Below are 18,407 nucleotides of genomic sequence, written 5' to 3' on the forward strand. Positions count from 1 at the left end.
GAACACATCATGCTGAGTGAAATAAGCCAGTCCCAAAGGGACAAATACCATATGTTCTCCCTGATCGGTGACAACTGACTGAACACCAAAAAGGAAACCTCCTGAAGTGAAATGGACACTATGAGAAACGGTGACTTGATCAGCATAGCCCTGACTGTTAATGAACAACTTAATTCATTATCCCTCTTAGTAGTTTTTTTTTGTCTGTTCTACTTAATACGACTGGTTTAATTCTGTAATTAATACACAGTTATTCTTAAGTGTTGAAATTTAACTGAAATGTGATCCCTGTTAAACATAAGAGTGGGTATAAGAGAGGGAAGAGATGTACAATTTGGGACATGCTCAAGCTGACTTGCCCCAAATGGGAGAGTTAGAAACGTGCCAGGGGATTCCAATTCAATCCCATCAAGGTGGCATGTACCAATGCCATCTCACTATTCCAAGTGATCAATTTCAGTTCACAATTGATCATAATGAAAGGACTAAGAGTCAAAGGGAGCACATAAACAAGTCTAGTACCTGCTAATACTAACCGATAGAATAAATAAAGGGGAGAGTGATCCAACATGGGAAGCGAGATACTCAGCAGACTCATAGAATGGCGGATGTCCTAAACAGCACTCTGGCCTCAGAATCAGCCCTAAAGCACTCAGATCTGGCTGAAAAGCCCATGAGAGTATTTCAGGCATGGAAAGCCAAGACACTCTGGCAAAAAAAAAAAAAACAAACAAAAAAAAACAAACCTAAATGAAAGATGTCTGTGAGTGAGATCCCAGTGGAAAGAACAGGTCTTCAAAGAAGGAGGTACCTTTCTCTGAAGGGAGGAGAGAACCTCCACTTTGACTATGACCTTGTCTAAACAAGATAAGAGTCGGAGAACTCAAGGGGCTTCCATAGCCTTGGAAACTCATGACTGGAGCCTAGGGAGATTACTGATGCCATAAACAGGAGTGTCAATTTCTAAAGTCAACAACAGGAGTCACTGTGCCACTGTGCACTTACTCCTCATGTAGGATCTCTGTCCTTAATGTGCTGTACATTGAGGCTTAATGCTATAACAAGTACTCAAACAGTATATTTCACTTTGTGTTTCTATGGGGGTGCAAACTGTTGAAATCTTTACTTAATGTATACTAAACTGATCATCTGTAAAAAAAAAAAAAAGAAGAAGAAGAAATTATCAATTCCAAACTTGACTCTCACTGGGATTAAACATGACAATAGGTCTGATCTGATTTCATCATCATTTAAAAAATCATCTATTATTTTTCACTTTATGTTTCTGTGTGGGAGCAAACTGTTGAAATCTTTACTTAATGTATGCTAAACTGATCTTCTGTATATAAAGAGAATCGAAAATGAATCTTGATGTGATTGGAAGGGGAGAGGGAGTGGGAAAAGGGAGGGTTGCGGGTGGGAGGCACGTTATGGGGGGGAAGCCATTGTAATCCATTAGCTGTACTTTGGAAATTTATATTCATTAAATAAATGTTAATAAATAAATAATAAAAAAAGAAAGAAGTCACAATTAGATAAGTTAAAAATATTTAATTTGGAGGTGGTTTTTGATGTAGCAGTTGGGATGCCCACATCTCAGAGGCCTTCATTTGAGTTATTGACCCACTCCTGATTCCAGCTTCCTGTTAGTGCAGACCCAGGGAGGCAGCAGGTGAAGGCTCAAGTGATTGAGTCCATGCCATCCACAAGGAACACTAGGAGAGAGTTCCTGGATCTCCACTTTGTCTTGGCTCTTTGGGCATGGAGGGTGAACCAGCAGATGGGAGTCCTCTCTCTGTCTCTCTGCCTCTCAAAAACAATTAAAATAAAGTTAAATTTTATTTATTTTAAATGTTAAAATTCTAAAAAGTGCTTAAATTTCTCCGCCTGAATTGGGTAAACTTCATTGTAATTGTACAGAAAAAGGCCAGAGACCACTCAATTCAGTCAAATAGAATATGTGCATTATATTTATTTGAAAGAGAGAGAGAATCTTCCATTTGCTGTTTCACTCCTCAAAATGGCCACACAATCAGGAGCCTGGAATTCCTTCCATATCTTCCAGGTGCTCATACGAGATGCCAGCATTATAGCTTAACCCACTGTGCCATAATCCCAGTCCCAAAGATGTGATGTTAAAAAGGAAATTGTTAATTAGGGTCTTAGGCTAGGCCAGGGTAGCATGGCAGAGCATAGACTCTGAAATCAGATTTACTTAGAGTTTGCTCATATTAATTGTCATATGTTTTGGTTGCTTCAGTGAAAATGAGACGGGTCAGTACGGGTCAGTATCATGGCATAGCTGGTAAAACTACTGCCTGCAATGTGGCTTCCCATATAGGTGCCAGTTTGTGTTCCAGTTGCTTCACTTCTGATCTAACTCCCTGATAATGTATCTGGGAAAGTAGCGGAGGATGGCCCAACTACTTGTGCCCACCACCCACATGGGAGACCCAGATGAAGCTCTTGAGTTAGGCCTGTCTCAGCCCTGGCCATTGCAGCTACTTGGAAAGGGAACCAGTGGATGGAAGAGCTGTCTCTCTCTGTCTTTCCTTCTTTCTGTAACTCTGACTTTCAAATAAAAAAATAAATCTTAAAAAAAAAGAAAAGAAAAGAAAATGAGACTACATAGTACCTGCCTCTTTGGACTGTAAAGATAAACTCCTTGGAAAACTATCTGGAATATAGTAATTTGTCAATATTAATAATAGCTAACACTAGTCCCAATATTGTGACCTACAAAAAGGACACACATATAAAATCATTCCTTGATAAAGATTTTTTTTTTGACAGGCAGAGTTAGACAGTGAGAGAGAGAGACAGAGAGAAAGGTCTTCCTTCCATTGGTTCATCCCCCAAATGGCCGCTACAACGCCAGCGCAATGCACCAATCTGAAGCCAGGAGCCAGGTGCTTCCTCCTGGTCTTCCATGTGGGTGCAGGGCCCAAGGACTTGGGCCATCCTCCACTGCACTCCAGGGCCATAGCAGACAGCTGGACTGGAAGAGGAGCAACCTGGACAGAATCCGGCGCCCCGACCGGGACTAGAACCTGGTGTGCCAGCGCCTCAGGCGGAGAATTAGCCTAGTGAGCCACGGTGCCAGCCTTTTTAAAGATTTATTTATTTATTTGAGAGGCAGAGTTGCAGAGAGGGAGAGGGAGTGACATGTGGGAGACCAGAAGAAGCTCCTGGATCCTGGCTTCAGATCAGCTCAGCTCTGGCTGTTGCAGTCATTTGGGGAGTGAACCAGTGGATGGAAGACCTCTCTCTCTCCCTCCCTCTCTCCCTCCCTCTCTCTCTCCCTCTCTGCCTCTCTTCCACTCCCTCTCTCTCTTTGCCTCTCCTTCTCTCTTTGTTACTCATTCAAATAAATAAATAAATATTTAAGAAGAAAAGAAAAGAAAAAAGACCATAGGAGAGATTTAAGATCAGAACTACACTGAGATGATTGGTGCATCAGTTCACACAGCAATTTTAACTGTAATAAATGGAATTTCGTCAGTGTAGGCATTTTGCCTATGGTTTGAGACGTGTGGGGAGACACAAGTGTTTAACAAAGGGCTGAATATTTTGGTTTGAAAGCAGCCTCCAAATTACAGATTAAAGAACTAGCGTTGCCTTCCTTAAGTGCAAACTGATTAGTAATCAAAATCTAATCAATAACTTTCAGTGAGTCATGCACTTTTTAAAATATTTATTTATTTATTTGAAAGGCAGAGTTACAGAGAGGCAGAGGCAGAGAGAGAGAGAGAGAGAGAGAGAGAGAGAGAGAGGTCTTCCACCCGTTGGTTCACTCCCCAGATGGCCGTAAAAGCCAGAGCTGCACCACTCCAAAGCCAGGAGCCAGGAAATTCTTCCAGGTCTCCCATGAGGCTGCAGGGGCCCAAGGACTTGGGTCATCTGCTTTCCAAGGCCATAACAGAGAGATGGATTGCAAGTGGAAGCCACCAGAACTCAAACTAGCGGCCATTTGGAATGCGGGCATTGCAGGCGGTGGCTTTACCCACTACACCACAGTGCCAACCCTGACGTTCATGCATCTTCATACCTTTAAACTTACGTGTTTTTCTCATGGCCCAAATACATAATGTAAACCTCATATTGAATCATCGTGCAGAAAAAAGAAGTGCAGGCATTAAGTGTCCAAGAGCACGCTATATTTACTTTGTATAACCACTGGAGGTAATAATAGTTTCAGAGCCATGAAATGAATTGTAAGTGGCTTCTACAGAGCTCTCTAGGGGCCGAAGTTGCTAACTCTGGAGATGGCTACTGCTGCATCTCTAATTGGTTTCTCAAACGAAAAACCTATCAGTCCTGCATAGCACCTTTGAAAAACATTTAATTTTACTTCCCTAGAGCAAAATTCACCTGAAATCTTTAGAGTCTATAATATTATTAGCACTATTAGGTTAGAACATGATTCAAACTGAAAATACAATGATCCTTGTTCATTTGAAAATTTTTTATATTTTCATTAACCTTGGCCCTATTTATTATTTTTATGACTTTAATCTTACATATTTATGAGGTACAGTGTGATAAGTCAATACATATATTCAGTGTATGAAGACCATATCAGGTTCGTTAGTATTTCTGACTCTTTAAACATTTAAAAACTTTTTTGGTTAATAAAAATTGTATATATTAATGGGGTATAGTGTCACATCTCACCAAGTATATATAATGTGCACTGATAAAACCTGGATCATGTTTCTCTCTCCTTGTCATGTCTCATGATTAGAGCCTTAGAACTCCTCTGTTCTGTTTACTCAGAACATATATTAGCAGGTTAATCACCCTGTATGCTGTGGAACATTAGGAACTATTCCTTCGATCTAACTATGATTTGTTACCCATTATACACTCTCCTTCTAAGCCCCTCCCTGACAACCTTCCCAGCCTCTACTCATTACTATTATATGTTCAGGTCAACTTTTTTGCAGCATCCACATAAGAGGGAGCATATATATGTTTGTCTTTTTGTGTCTGTTTTTTTTTCACTTAACATAATGCCAAGGGCTGGTGCTGTGGTGTAGCAGGTAAATACCGCCACTTGCATTGCCAGCATCCCATATATGTGTAGTTTGAAGCCTGGCTGCTCCACTTCTGATCCAGCTCTCTGCTATGGCCTGGGAAAGCAGCAAAAATGGCCCAAGTCCTGGGCTCCTGCACCTGTGTGGGACACCTGGAGGAAGCTCCTGGCTCCTCCTGGCTTCGGATTGGCCCAGTTCCAGCTATTATGGCCATCTGGGGAGTGAACCAGCAGCCAATGGAAGCTATCTCTCTCTCTCTCTCTCTCTCTCTCTCTCTCTCTGCTTCTGCTTTTCTGTAACTCTGCCCTTCAAATAAATAAATAGATGTTAAAAAATGTAATGCCCTCTAGTTCCATCCATTTTGTAACAAATGAGATAATTTCAATTTTTTTGCTAAGTAATATTCCACTGTAGATATTTATTCTAGGATACATCTATATCTATATATCTTATTTATCCTATATCTGCTAATGGATACCTTGGTTGATTCCATATTTTGGCTATTGTGCATAGTGCTGTAATAAATATGGTGGTATAGATATCTTTTTGATACAATGAATTTTTTATTTTGGATATATTCATAATAAGGGATTGCCAGATTGTATGGCCATTCTGTTTATTGTTTTCTTATGAATCTCCATACTGTTTTTCAAAGTAGCTCTATTTTTGCCAATAGTGCTCAAATTTAACACTGTTTTCCCTCGGCAATTGAATCTATCCTACATGTAACCACCATTTGTTTATTTTTAAATTTTTATTTACTTATTTGAGAGGCAGAGCGACTGAGAGAGAGAGAGAGAGTTCCTATCTGCTGATTCACTCCCCAAATTCCTGCAGTGGCTGAGATTTGGACTGGGACAAAGCTGAAAGCCAAGTACTCAGTCCATGTCTCATACACAGGTATTAGGAACCCAGTCACTTGAGCCATCATCACTGCCTCCCAGCATATGTGTTAGTAGGAGGGTGGAATCATGAGCCAAATCCAAACATCAAACCTTGGTATTCTGATGTGGGACATGGATGGCTTAACTGACATCTTAACCTCTAGACTAAATATCCATCCCACAGCCACCATTTTAATGGAAGAGATTGAGGTTTCCAAACCTTGAATTTTGATGGCAATTGATGGGCAAAGTTTCCCTGAACAGTCCACATTCCATTTATAAATGTATAGTAATATTACTATATAGCTTCTATCAAGATCTCAGTAATTTGGCATCAATTGAGATAGAATTTGTGATGCCTCAACTTGAGCCAGGCTGTGATCTGGTGTATATCATTCATAAAGAAAAGCGTTCCTAAACATAAGCATGTGGGTTGTGTTTGGTGCAGCAGTTAAGATGCTGGTGGGGATGCCTGCATCCCACATCAGAGTTGGGTTGGTTTGGGTTGGGATGGGGCCTGGGATGGAGTCCTGCTCCAATTCCAGTTTCCTGCTAGTGAACATCTTGGGAAAAGGTAAAGGCTCAAGTACTTGGGTCCCTGCCATACACATAGGAGAACTAGACAGAGTTCCAGATTCTTGGCTTTGGCCTGGTCCAGTACCAGCTATTATGAACATTTTGGGAGTGAATCAGTAGATGGAAGAACTCTCTTTCCCCACCCCAACTTTTCAAATAAAATGAAGATAAAAATTTAAAGAAAAGAATAAGCCTTTAATGTACTTTTAATCTATAGCATTTCATTTCAAAAAACCATTATCTGTATTGAATCAAGAGAAGACATTTTTATAAATGGCTAGAAGTTATTTTCAGATAACTTATACATTATACAGTTTTGAACTAAAAGACAGATAAACTTGATTTTTATTAAAGAAGAGGAGAGAAGTATAAAATTAAGTATGTGCAAGTCTGGAGCTGCCAAGGAGCATGTGGATAGAGTCTCTGGGGTGATATCAACTCAGGAAAACAGAAGCAAGCAATGAAGAGACAGCTGGCCTCATAATATCATATAAGCACCTGGACCCAGCCATGCCTGAAAAGTTAATTCCTAGATTTTTCAGTGAGAGGAGACAGAAATATTTCTTTACATAAAGCATTTTATAATGCTTTTATAATGTACTACCAAAAGTCCTAACAATATATGTATTTATTTTGCATTAAATATTGATAAAACGTTTCTTTCCTTTGCTGGACTCTAGCCACGACCATGCTCATGTTTCAAAAGAGGCCAGCCTCTAGTGTCCTTGTGGTGAAAGGTCTGGTTGATCCCTAATGAGACCAAGGAAATCACCAACGTCAAGTACCATCAGCAGATCTAGAAGCTGATCAAAATGGGCTGATCATCTCTAAGCCAACAGCTGTCCATTCCTGCATTCGATGCCAGATGCATACCTTGGCTCTGACACCTTGGTTTCCTTTGAAGAGAGAGAAAATGTGCATGGTAGATGAAAGGCTCGAGCCAGTGCTCAAATACTGGAGAAGTAGCCTGGACGAGGAGGATGTACATTGTGCCTAGCTTCTCAGAAGGTGCTGTGAATCTGAAAAGACTGACTACTATGTGCATTATGGTCTGTACCTGAAGATGAAGGGGGATGTGATCATAAGCAAGAGGATTCTCATGGAACACATCTGTGAACTGTAGGCAGACCAGCTCTGCAGGAAGCTCTAGGATGGCCAGGCTGAGATGTGTACGTCTAAGACCAAGGGAGCATGCAAGTGGAAGTTGTCAAGACTTTGTCCAAGGAGGATGAGATCGAGAAATAAAGCTTCCCTTCTTTTGGTCTGTACACAATGGCTTTGATAATTACATAGAATAATAATTGAAATAAACAAGACGTGTAGCCAGTGTTGTGGTATAGTGGGTTGTCACCTGTGACACAACATCCCAGAGAAGCATCAGTTCGAGTCCAAGCTGCTCCACTTCTGATCGAGCTCTCTGCTAATATCCTGGGAAAACAGCAAGATGGTTCAAGTACTTGGATTGCTGCCACCCATGTGAGAGACTTGGATGGAGTTCTAGGTTCCAGGCTTTGGCCTGGCTGAGCTTTGGCCTTTGCCGCCACTTGGGAGTAGACCATCAGGTAAAACATTCTCTCCCTGTGTCTCTCCCTCTGTCACTAGGCCATCTAAATAAATAAATCTTAAAAAGAAATACAGAAGTCTTTATATAAATGTTCTATACAAAAATCCCAATAATGTTCATAAATTTAGGTATGTGTTTATATCACATAAATTTTTGTATCTTTATTTTTAAAAATAAAATGAAGTGCTGGCACTGTGTCATAGTGGGCTAAGCCTCCGCCTGCAACACCGGCATCCCATAAGGGCACTGGATCTAGTCCCAGCTACTCCTCTTCTGATCCAACTCTCTGTTACAGCCTGGGAAGCCAGTAGAAGATTGCCCAAGTGTTTGGGCCCCTGCACTCACGTAGGAGACCTAGAAGAAGCTCCTGGCTCCTGGCTTGGGATTGGTACAGTTCCAGCCATTACAGCCATTTCTGGAGTGAACCAGCAGATGGAAGACCTTTCTCTCTGTCTCTCCCTCTGTCTCTAACTCTACCTCTCAAATAAATAAATAAAATCTTTATAAACAAATATGAGTTTATCCTGCCCTAAAGCTATGAAATTAAACTTTTCTTACAATTCTAGTCATGTGAAATAAAAACATTTACTAACGAACATCTTATGCATATATTTGTAATAACTCTTCAGTTTTGCAAAATTCTGCTTCTATCAAAGAGCCTTTAAATGCAATAATTTTATCTTCTGAGTTTCCCAATACATAATTAAGGATTTATCGCTAGTTCACAAATAATCTTCTAGCACAAATCTTACATACAAATGTCTTACAAATTTGTCTGTTGTCAATTATGTCCCTAGATCTTGATCAACTCCAGGTGAATTTGTAATACTCTTCTTACAAAGCCCTAGGACCCAAACCAGATTCATTAAACATAGAGGAGGTGGTAATTCACAATAGTTCAACAATTCTTTCTGCCTCATTAGTGCTTCTTTAAAAAGTGGGGATTATGGGGATGTATAGAAATATATACATTGGCAAGTTTGTTTCTGGTCACACAGATAATGCCTATGAAGTATTCTGATATTTGTTTAGGGTCAGGTTTAACAATTAGGAAAGTACAACTATTGATTCTGGACTAGGGCAAGAATCTCAGATTTGTGGTCAGTGTTTAGGCTGCCGTGGGTTAAGTCGCTGCCTGTGACCCTGGCATCGCATATGAGTACCAGTCCAGGCTGCTCCACTTCCAATCCAGCACCCTCCAGCGCCCTGCTAGTGTACCTGGGAAAGTAGCAGATGATGGCCCAGGTACTTGGGCCTCTGCCACTCATGCATAGAACCAAATGGGCTTCCAACTTTTGGCATCTGCCTGGTCAAGCTCCACACATTGTGGCCATTTGGGGAGTGAACCAATGGATGGAAGATTTCTGCTTCTCTCTCTCTCTCTCTCTCTCTCTCTCTCTCACTCTGCCTTTCAAATAAATAAATCTACTTTTAAAATCTCATATTTATTTGCACTTTTGCAAAAAAAACCACTCACTATATTGTGTTTACTTAAGTAAGCCAACTCAAATCCAGGATACTGAATTGTTTATCTACTTCTATAGGGTCAGGATCAGAGACGCAATTAGTAAGCATTCCAAACCCACATGCATGAAAAGTGGGACAGAAGGGTCTGGACAGAATTCCACACAAGTCTGTACATATAGCAAAGTGGAAGGAAAGAACAATGGAAACTTATCGTCTCTAGATGAATTCAGATGTGCCTTGTGATAGCCTTCTGTATACTTTCTGAGAGTTCATTTCAAAGGGTATTACTATTCTATAGTGTCGCTCCCTCATTTGCGGAGGAACGACACAGGACCCTGCGCTGTTCTTTTGTCTGCTCGGCCCTTCCTGGGTTTGCTGCTGGTCCTTCCCGGGTTGGCTGCCGGACCCTCCACCTCTGTGGAAGGGCGGCACCCCCCGCCACTTTCCCCGCTTCGGCGGAGGAGCGGCACACCGCCAGCCGGCTCTCTCGGGGGCTGCACAGGTGTTCCTTCAGATAGATGTTCCCCTTAGATGTTCCTGGTGCATGTTGTCTCTCTCCTCCTTTATAGTCCTCTTCCACCAATCCCAACTCTGCTACCCACACGCCGAGCACGCTGCTCTCCTCCAATCAGGAGCAGGATCAGCTCCTGCAGCTTATCAAACTGATGAGGCAGCTGCGTAGAGGTTGTTTGCTCCTCCCCAGCGCCATATTGTGGGAGAGCAGATGCATAGAATAAGTCTTAATTCCAGTAACTTAGTCTAGTCTCAGTTGCTCCCCATACTATAGGTCAGCAGGTCTTCATCTTGCATTATAAAGTCAAAAGGTCAGGCCTCTAATTGTGCCTGTTATGCTTTCAAAAAGATACCTTAATGAGCCTTGTTTTCCTCAAAGAAAATTTCAACATTTTACTTTTAGGCTTTGCACCTTTTGTTACTACTTTATAATAGTATTGTAATTTTCTACATTTGTTACTACTCTATAATAGTATTATACTTTTTAATATTTAAATATTGTCATTACCATATATATTTTTTTCTTTGAACAATTTGTTACTGTTGAAATAGCCATCGACTCACAGCAAAATACAATAATAATAATAATATATAATAATAATAATAATAAAAGCATAGCAATTATCAGAATGACAACAGGATGAAATAAGGAATTAAATAAAATGCAAATGACAGCAAAGTAGTATTTTTGAGTAGCCGTGAGCCCGTTAGAATAATTTCCTCTTTCTTCTAAAAGGTTTATTTATTTATTTGAAAGGCAAAGTTGCTTAGAGAGAGAGAGACATAGAGATCTTTCATCCATGAGCTTACTCCTCAAGTGGCCACAAAGGCTGGGATTGGGCCAGGTTAAAGCCAGGAGCCTTGAACCCCATCGGGGTCTCCCATGTGAGTGGCAAGAGTTCAAAGACTTAGACCATCCTCTGCTGCTATCCCAGGTGCATTAGCAGTGAGCTGGATCAGGAGTGGAGCAGTCAGGACAATATCTTGTGTCTTTATGGGATGCCAATATTGCAGGCAGCAACCTAACACACTGCACAACAACACTGGCCCCAGAATACTTCTATTAAGTTGAATGCATTGCAAACCTCGGCAATTCTAGTGAATGAAAATTTCAAGTTCTTTATGGGAATCATAGACCACTCTTCACTGGCTTCATGTAAGAAGTAGGAGCCCAGGTGCTTTTTTTGTTTTAAAACTTGTTTTGTTTATTTGAAAGGCAGAGTGACTGTGTGTGTGTGTCTCTCTGTGTGTGTGTGTGTGGAGAGAGAGAGACAGAGAGAGACAGAGAGAGAGAGAGAGAGAGAGGAAGGGAGGGAGGGAGGGAGGAGGGGTCAGAGGAAGAGGGAGAGGGAGAGAGAACTCTTCACTGATGAGAGGAACTCCATTCTGGTCACCTATGTGGGTGGCAAAGGCCCAAGGACTTCAGCCATCTTCTACTGTTAAGGCACATTAACAGGGAACTGGACCATAAGTGGAGCAGCCCGGACATGAACTATGCTCTGATATGTGATGCTGCTGTTGCAGGCAGAAGCTAAACTCACTGGGCTACAATGCCACCTCCATGGCTTTTCTTTCACTCCCCTAGCAGCATAAGTGATTAGCAACACCTGAAACCTCCCTCCCAGGGCTGGAGCAAATGCTGCCTGTGGGGGAGCATATGGAAACAGTTCACTGCCCAGATGTCCATAATGGCTGGATCTGGGCCAGAACAAAGCTGGGAGCTGGAAGCTCAATCCATGTCTCTCTGAATACATGAGCCATCACCACTGCCTCCCAGGGTTTGCATTAGCAGGCAGCTGGAATTGGGAGCTGGGACCATAACTTTAGCCCAAACCCTCTGATATCAGAAGTGAGCATCTCAATCAGGGTCTTAGCCACCAGGCTGATTGTCTACCCCTCAGAAAAACTTCTTTATGGATATTTTCAGTTCTACCATCGTGGTGAGGTAATGGACAATCAGCTTCTTGTGACTGTGGCACCTCCAATATGGTGGACTACCTTCTGGCACTTGGCAGGTTTTTTATTAAACAAGCAAAGTCTACTGGTGATGGTATCTTGTTTAATAGTATATTCTTTTTTGCATAGGGCCATAAAGTGAAAACGTGCTATAGAGTAGAATTTTCCATTCCTTCGTTCACTTCCTACCACAACAGCCAGGTTTGAGCCAACCTCAAGCTTCCAGGACTCCATCCAGACCTCCCATCTGGGTCACATTGATGTGAGCCATCACCTGCTGCCTCCCAGGAGGCACATTAGCAGAAAGCTGGATCACAAGCATAGTAGGCAGGATTTGAACCAGGCCCTCTGATATGGGATGAGAGCATCCCAAGTGGTAACAAATGCCATTGCAACAAATGCCCACTCCTACTTTGAGCTCTTGGATTTTCAAATTTTCAAGTTGTAAAACACACACACACACACACACACACACACTCGGAGTTCTCCTTGGGTTGTTGTGAAGACTGAATTGAGAAAATATATGGAAATTTTTTGGAATCTGTTAAGTGTTACGAGTCAAAGGAAGTTATGAATACCATGAATAATTGCATCAGTTGGAACTACAATTGGCTTGTGGCACCTCATGTCATATTTTCTTTGTAGTTAAAAATAATAAAGAAAAGGAAATAGGAAAATGATGTTAGCATATGTGAAAAACAAATGTTTTCCCAACCATAGCCAGCTGACTAATCCTGGCTATACAGCTTGGATGCCACTGAACAGAACATTTTCATGTGATCACGCCTAACTACAATGCATGCTGAGAAAGTGAGTGGTTTTGTTTTCTTTTCTTGGTGACACATTGCTCCTCTCAATAAAAATGGACTATTGTTAGAAAGAATGAAAGAACAGAGATAGGGCAGAGAGCCAGCAATGCCTCTCATAGTGCCAGCACAGAAGCAAGCATCTTAGAGGCCATGAAATCCAACTCCTTTGTCCAATCAGGGTTCTTGTATTTCTGGTTGGTAGTTATTGGGCCTCATTTTGACTGTCTTCTAGTGCTGGGGAGAGCCTCAATTTACAACATAACTTCTCTCCCTCTCTTTTGGAAAGATTTATTCATTTGCTTTTTATTTGAAATGCAGAGTGACAGAATGAGAAAGTGAGAGAGAGAGAGAGAGAGAGAGAGAGGAAGAGAGAGAGTTTCATCTCTGGTTTCCTTCTCAAATGGTTGCAACAGCCAGGCCTGGGCCAGGTCACAGCCAAGAGCCTACAACTCTATCCAGGTATCCCACAAGGAGGCAAGGGTCCAAGACTTGGGCCATCACTCTCTGCCTTCCTAGGTGCATTAGCAGGGAGCTGGGTCAGAAACAGAGCAGCTGGGACTTGAACCCATGCTGTCATATCGGATGGTGTCCTAGGTGGTGGTTTAATCCACTGCATCACAAAACGCCAGCAGCCCTGCCATGATTTGAGCCACCTGGAGCAAGTTAATAAAATATCCCCAATAAAAAACCAAGTCTTTAGGTAAAGCTGCATGTTTAAAAGTTCTATTTTTTAAAATATTCATCTATTTACTTGAAAATTTATTTATTTACTTAAAAGAGTTATGTGGGGAAATTAGGCACACGAGGCAATTCAAAGATGGCGCCCAAAGGAAGTAAGGTGGGTGGTACTCAAAGTTGTTTACAACCAAAGCTGATTGGCCGCGCATCAGGGGAGGTGACGGACAACTGATGACGAGTGTACAGACATATGGCTGGTCCTGTAAAAAACCACCCCATAAAATGACCTTTTAAGTAATTGGTTGGTCCCTTTGTCCTGCCCCAATAATCCTGCGGTCTTGTGCTTTAAAAGGCTTTGCTACGTGTGCAATAAACGAGTTCTTGCTTGACTTGACTCCCTGCTGCATCTGACTGTTTCCGGGATCGGGAGGCTGGGAAACAGGCGAGCGGTGCACTTACCTTTCCTCGGACCCAGTCCATCCTCATTCAGGTGGACTAGGACCTTGCAGAGTTACACACAGAGAGAAGCAGAGGCAAAGTGAGAGAGAGAAAGAGAGAGAGAGAGAGAGAGAGAGAGAGAGAGAGAGAGGTCTTCCATCTGCTGGGGATGGAAAGCAATTTTAAAAGTATGTTTGATGAATATAAAAATTGAATATAATCATAGCATGTTTCAGATGAGAATAACATTAGAGGATTGTCGCTCCCCCTCTTCGTGGAGGAACGACACCAAACCCTGCCTAGGCTTCATATCCGAGTCACGGCACCATTATGTCGCTCCCCCTCTTCGTGGAGGAACGACACCAAACCCTGCCTAGGCTTCATATCCGAGTCACGGCACCATTATGTCGCTCCCCCTCTTCGTGGAGGAGCAACACAGGACCCTGCGCTGTTCTTTCATCTGCTCGGCCCTCCCCGGGTTTGCTGCTGGTTCTTCCCGGGTTGGCTGCCGTCCCTTCCACCTCCGTGGAAGGGCAGTTCCCCCTGGCCGCATTCCCCACTTCCGCAGGGGAGCAGCACACCGCCGGCCGGCTCGTCTCGGGGGCTGCACAGGTGTTCCTTCAGCTAGATGTTCCCCATAGATGTTCCTGGTGCATGCCGTCTCTCTCCTCCTTTATAGTCCTCCTCCGCCAATCCCAACTCGGCTGCCCACACGCCGAGTACGCTGCTCTCCAATCAGGAGCAAGTCCTACAGTTAATTGGTTGAACTGGAGGCAGCTGTGCGGAAGCTGTTTACTTCTCTCCCAGCGCCATATTGTGGGAGAGCAGATGCATAGAATAAGTCCTAATTCGAGTAACTTAGTCTAGTCCGGATTGCTCCCCACAGAGGATGGCTATTTTTTTACTAATAAAATGAAGACCAGAAAGGCTACATGATTTGTCCTGGTGGAGAGAGAGATATGAATCAGATCAGTGATCTGTTGAGTTAGTTTTTTGCTATACTGCTGCTACCTCCACCTATGAGAGACTATAAAAGGACTCTATTTTAAGATGATCCATATATGCAATGGTACAGAGGAAAATACATCTGTAGCTACAAATGTGCCCCAATTTTCCTGCAATCCCCATATTAGCACTAGGTCACAGGAACAGGCTTCTCTGGGCCTGGCACCAAAGCGCCGCTGCTTAAGTACCCGGACTTCAGAAAAAGGCAAAGTCGCTACAGGTGCTACACGCCTCTGTAAGCAGCAGCTCTGGGCATGCACACTCAAACACTCAAGTCCAGCAGGTGCAGAGCCCCAGGGCACATGTGCATGTCTAGGATCACAGCGTATTTTTGGTAAGTTAGACATCAGAATGGTGGAAATGTTCCGGTGATGTTCGTGCTCAGGCAAACTGCGTTGCCCAGGAATCTGGGCCTTGCTGACCTCGGGCTTAAGGGCTGTGACAGCCTTTCCCAGGCATGTTTTCTCAAGATTTGAAACTCAAAAGTCAGAAAGAGGTAAAGATGGTACTAAAATATGTATGAATGACTATGCAGATAGATAATGGCAGCCTGAACACATGTGAAAATAGAACCCTGACCTATATCTTCTGCAGTAATCACCCCGGAATGTTCAAAACCTGGCCAAGGACTGCCATCTGTACGTTACCTTGTCCCCTCCTGTCAATGTCCCCAGGACAACCCAAGAAAGCCAAATGGACTCTAGTGTTAGAAGTGGTCAAATCCTGTATGTATTTTGGAAGCTGTGTGATCAGGATTTGCTAACTGATTAGATGTAGCCTTTGAGGAATAGAAAAGCTAAGAATGACATCCAGAATTTTGACCCAAGCAACTGGAAGAATCACTCATTTTTAAAGGAACACTGAGAAGGCAGATATTGTGGGACAGTGGGTTAAAGTGCTGCTTGGGACACCTTTATTCTTTTTTTTTTTTTCAAAAAAACCCATTATTTTTCTGTTTTTTTTTTCCATTTTTTAAACTTTTATTTAATGAATATAAATTTCCAAAGTACAGCTTATGGATTACAATGGCTCCCCCCCCCATAACTTCCCTCCCACCTGCAACCCTCCCCTTTCCTGCTCCTTCTCCCCTTCCATTCACATCAAGATTCATTTTCAATTCTCTTTATATACAGAAGATCAGTTTAGCATGTTTAAGTAAAGGTTTCAACAGTTTGCACCTACATAGAAACACAAAGTGAAAAATACTGTTTGAGTACTAGTTATAGCATTAAATCACAATGTACAGCACATTAAGGACAGAGATCCTACATGAGGAGTAAGTACACAGTGACTCCTGTTGTTGACCTAACAAATTGACACTCTTATTTATGGCATCAGTAATCACCCTAGGCTCTTGTCATGAGTTGCCAAGGCTATGGAAGCCTTTTGAGTTCACCGACTCTGATCATATTTAGACAAGGTCGTAGTCAAAGTGGAAGTTCTCTTGTCCCTTCAGAGAAAGGTACCTCCTTCTTTGATGACCTGTTCTTTCCACTGGGATCTCACCCACAGAGATCTTTCATTTAGGTCATTTTTTTTTTTTTTGCCAGAGGGGACACCTTTATTCTATATCAGGGTGCCTGGGCTGAGGTCCTGCTTCTGTTTCTTCTCCACCTTCTTGTTAATATTCCTGAGAGGTAGCAGGTGATGACCCAAATACTTGTGTTCTTTTCAAATATGATGTAGACCCAAATGGGGCTCCTGGCTTGTGGCCTCATAATCTCTCAGCCTGGTGTGTTGCAAACATTTGGAGAGTGCACCAGCAGATGAAAGATCACTCTTTTTCTGTCTATCCCGCTCTGTCACTGCCTTTCACATAAATAAATAAGTTGAGAGAGGTGAAAGAAAGAGAGAGAGCAATGAGAGAGAGAAAAGGAGATAGTTTCAGGAGGTCAGTTTATACATGTTAAGTATGACATGCTTACAGCATATATAATATAGACAACCAAATATAGATATTGAATAAACAATTATGTATAATGGTCTGGCATTCAGGAGAGGGACCGGTCTAGAATTCGCAATTTGGGACTTAATAGCACACAGGTGATATTTAAAGCCAGGGGATTGAATGAGATATTCATAGGGAATAGGGATAAGAATAAAAGTCAATTGAATTCTGGACATATTTTGTAGTTAGAGGTGACAGAATTTGCAGGCAGTTTAAATGTAGGTGTAAAAGATAGGATTTAAGGATGCCTCCCAAGGATTTAAGAGAAAAAAGAGCCATTGATAGACTGACCTTATGACTCTCCATACTGAAGATAAAAAAGAACCAATAACTGGACTGAGAAAGAACCAATAACTGGTTATAAAGGTGGAAACTGAGTCAGACAAGTGTGATGTTTCGGATGCACTCGAAGAAAGTGCTTCAAGAAGCAAGATAATGGTCATTTGTGTCAAATGTTCCAGTGTTAAATGAACATTCAGAAATGATGATTGGACTTCACATGATGGAGATCATAACTGACATTGGTTAAAAGCATTGTCAATGGGGTGGTGGGAGCAAACAGTTAATGTAATGATAGGAATTGCTGAAAAGGTGAAGATAAAAATAAAAATAAAAATTTGTAGACAAAGATTATAAGATTAAGATAATCCTTCTGAGGAGGTTTTACAGTAAAGGAGAGATGGTTACAGAGAAACTGGTAGGCACTTTTTTTTTTTTATTTTAGGATGGGGAAATACTAGCATGTACTTAATACTAATAAGAACTATAGGGATAGATATTTGTTGTAGTGGTAAGAGGCTGCTAGGGACACCCACATCTCATACGAGAGTGCCTAGTTGAAGTCCCAGCTCTGCTTTCAATTCTGCTTGCCATCTGATGTACACACTGAGAGGCAGCAGATCATGGCTCAAGTACGTAAGTCCTGTAACCCATGTGGGAGACCTGGATTGAGTTTCAGGCTCCTTTCCTTGGCCTGGCCCAGATACTGCTGCTGCAGGCATTTTGAGAGTGAACCAGTGATTGAAAATTCTCTCTCCCCAACCCTCCTCTCTCCATAGAGAAATACATGAGAAAGAAGGGGAGAAGGGTTTGCTGAAGCAATGTCTTTGCATAGGCTACAGAGAATGGAGTCTCTAGGATATGCAAACATAGTGCTGGCCTTCACTAGCAATGCGAACATATCCATGAAGAGTGAAGATAAAGAAATGTTTTTGCAAGGTAGATGTCTTGCCTGTAGAATTTCATTTCTCTTTTGATTGGCCCTCATTCTCAGAGGTTCAGGAATCAAGGATTACCTGAGGAGATTAGTGGAAGATTTGAAACAGTCATGGAAAGTGGAAGGTATGAATGGAAGAGGAAAATCCCTAAGGATTGTTAGGAAGAACAGCAGTGCACTTGAGGCCTATTTTTTTTTTTAATTTTTTTTTTTTTTGACAGGCAGAGTGGACAGTGAGAGAGAGACAGAGAGAAAGGTCTTCCTTTTCCATTGGTTCACCCTCCAATGGCCGCTGCGGCCGGTGCACCGCACTGATC

Source organism: Oryctolagus cuniculus, chromosome 3 (genome assembly GCF_051225735.1).
Source record: "Oryctolagus cuniculus isolate XC-2025 breed Fujian yellow rabbit chromosome 3, ASM5122573v1, whole genome shotgun sequence".
Classification (NCBI taxonomy): Eukaryota; Metazoa; Chordata; class Mammalia; order Lagomorpha; family Leporidae; genus Oryctolagus; species Oryctolagus cuniculus.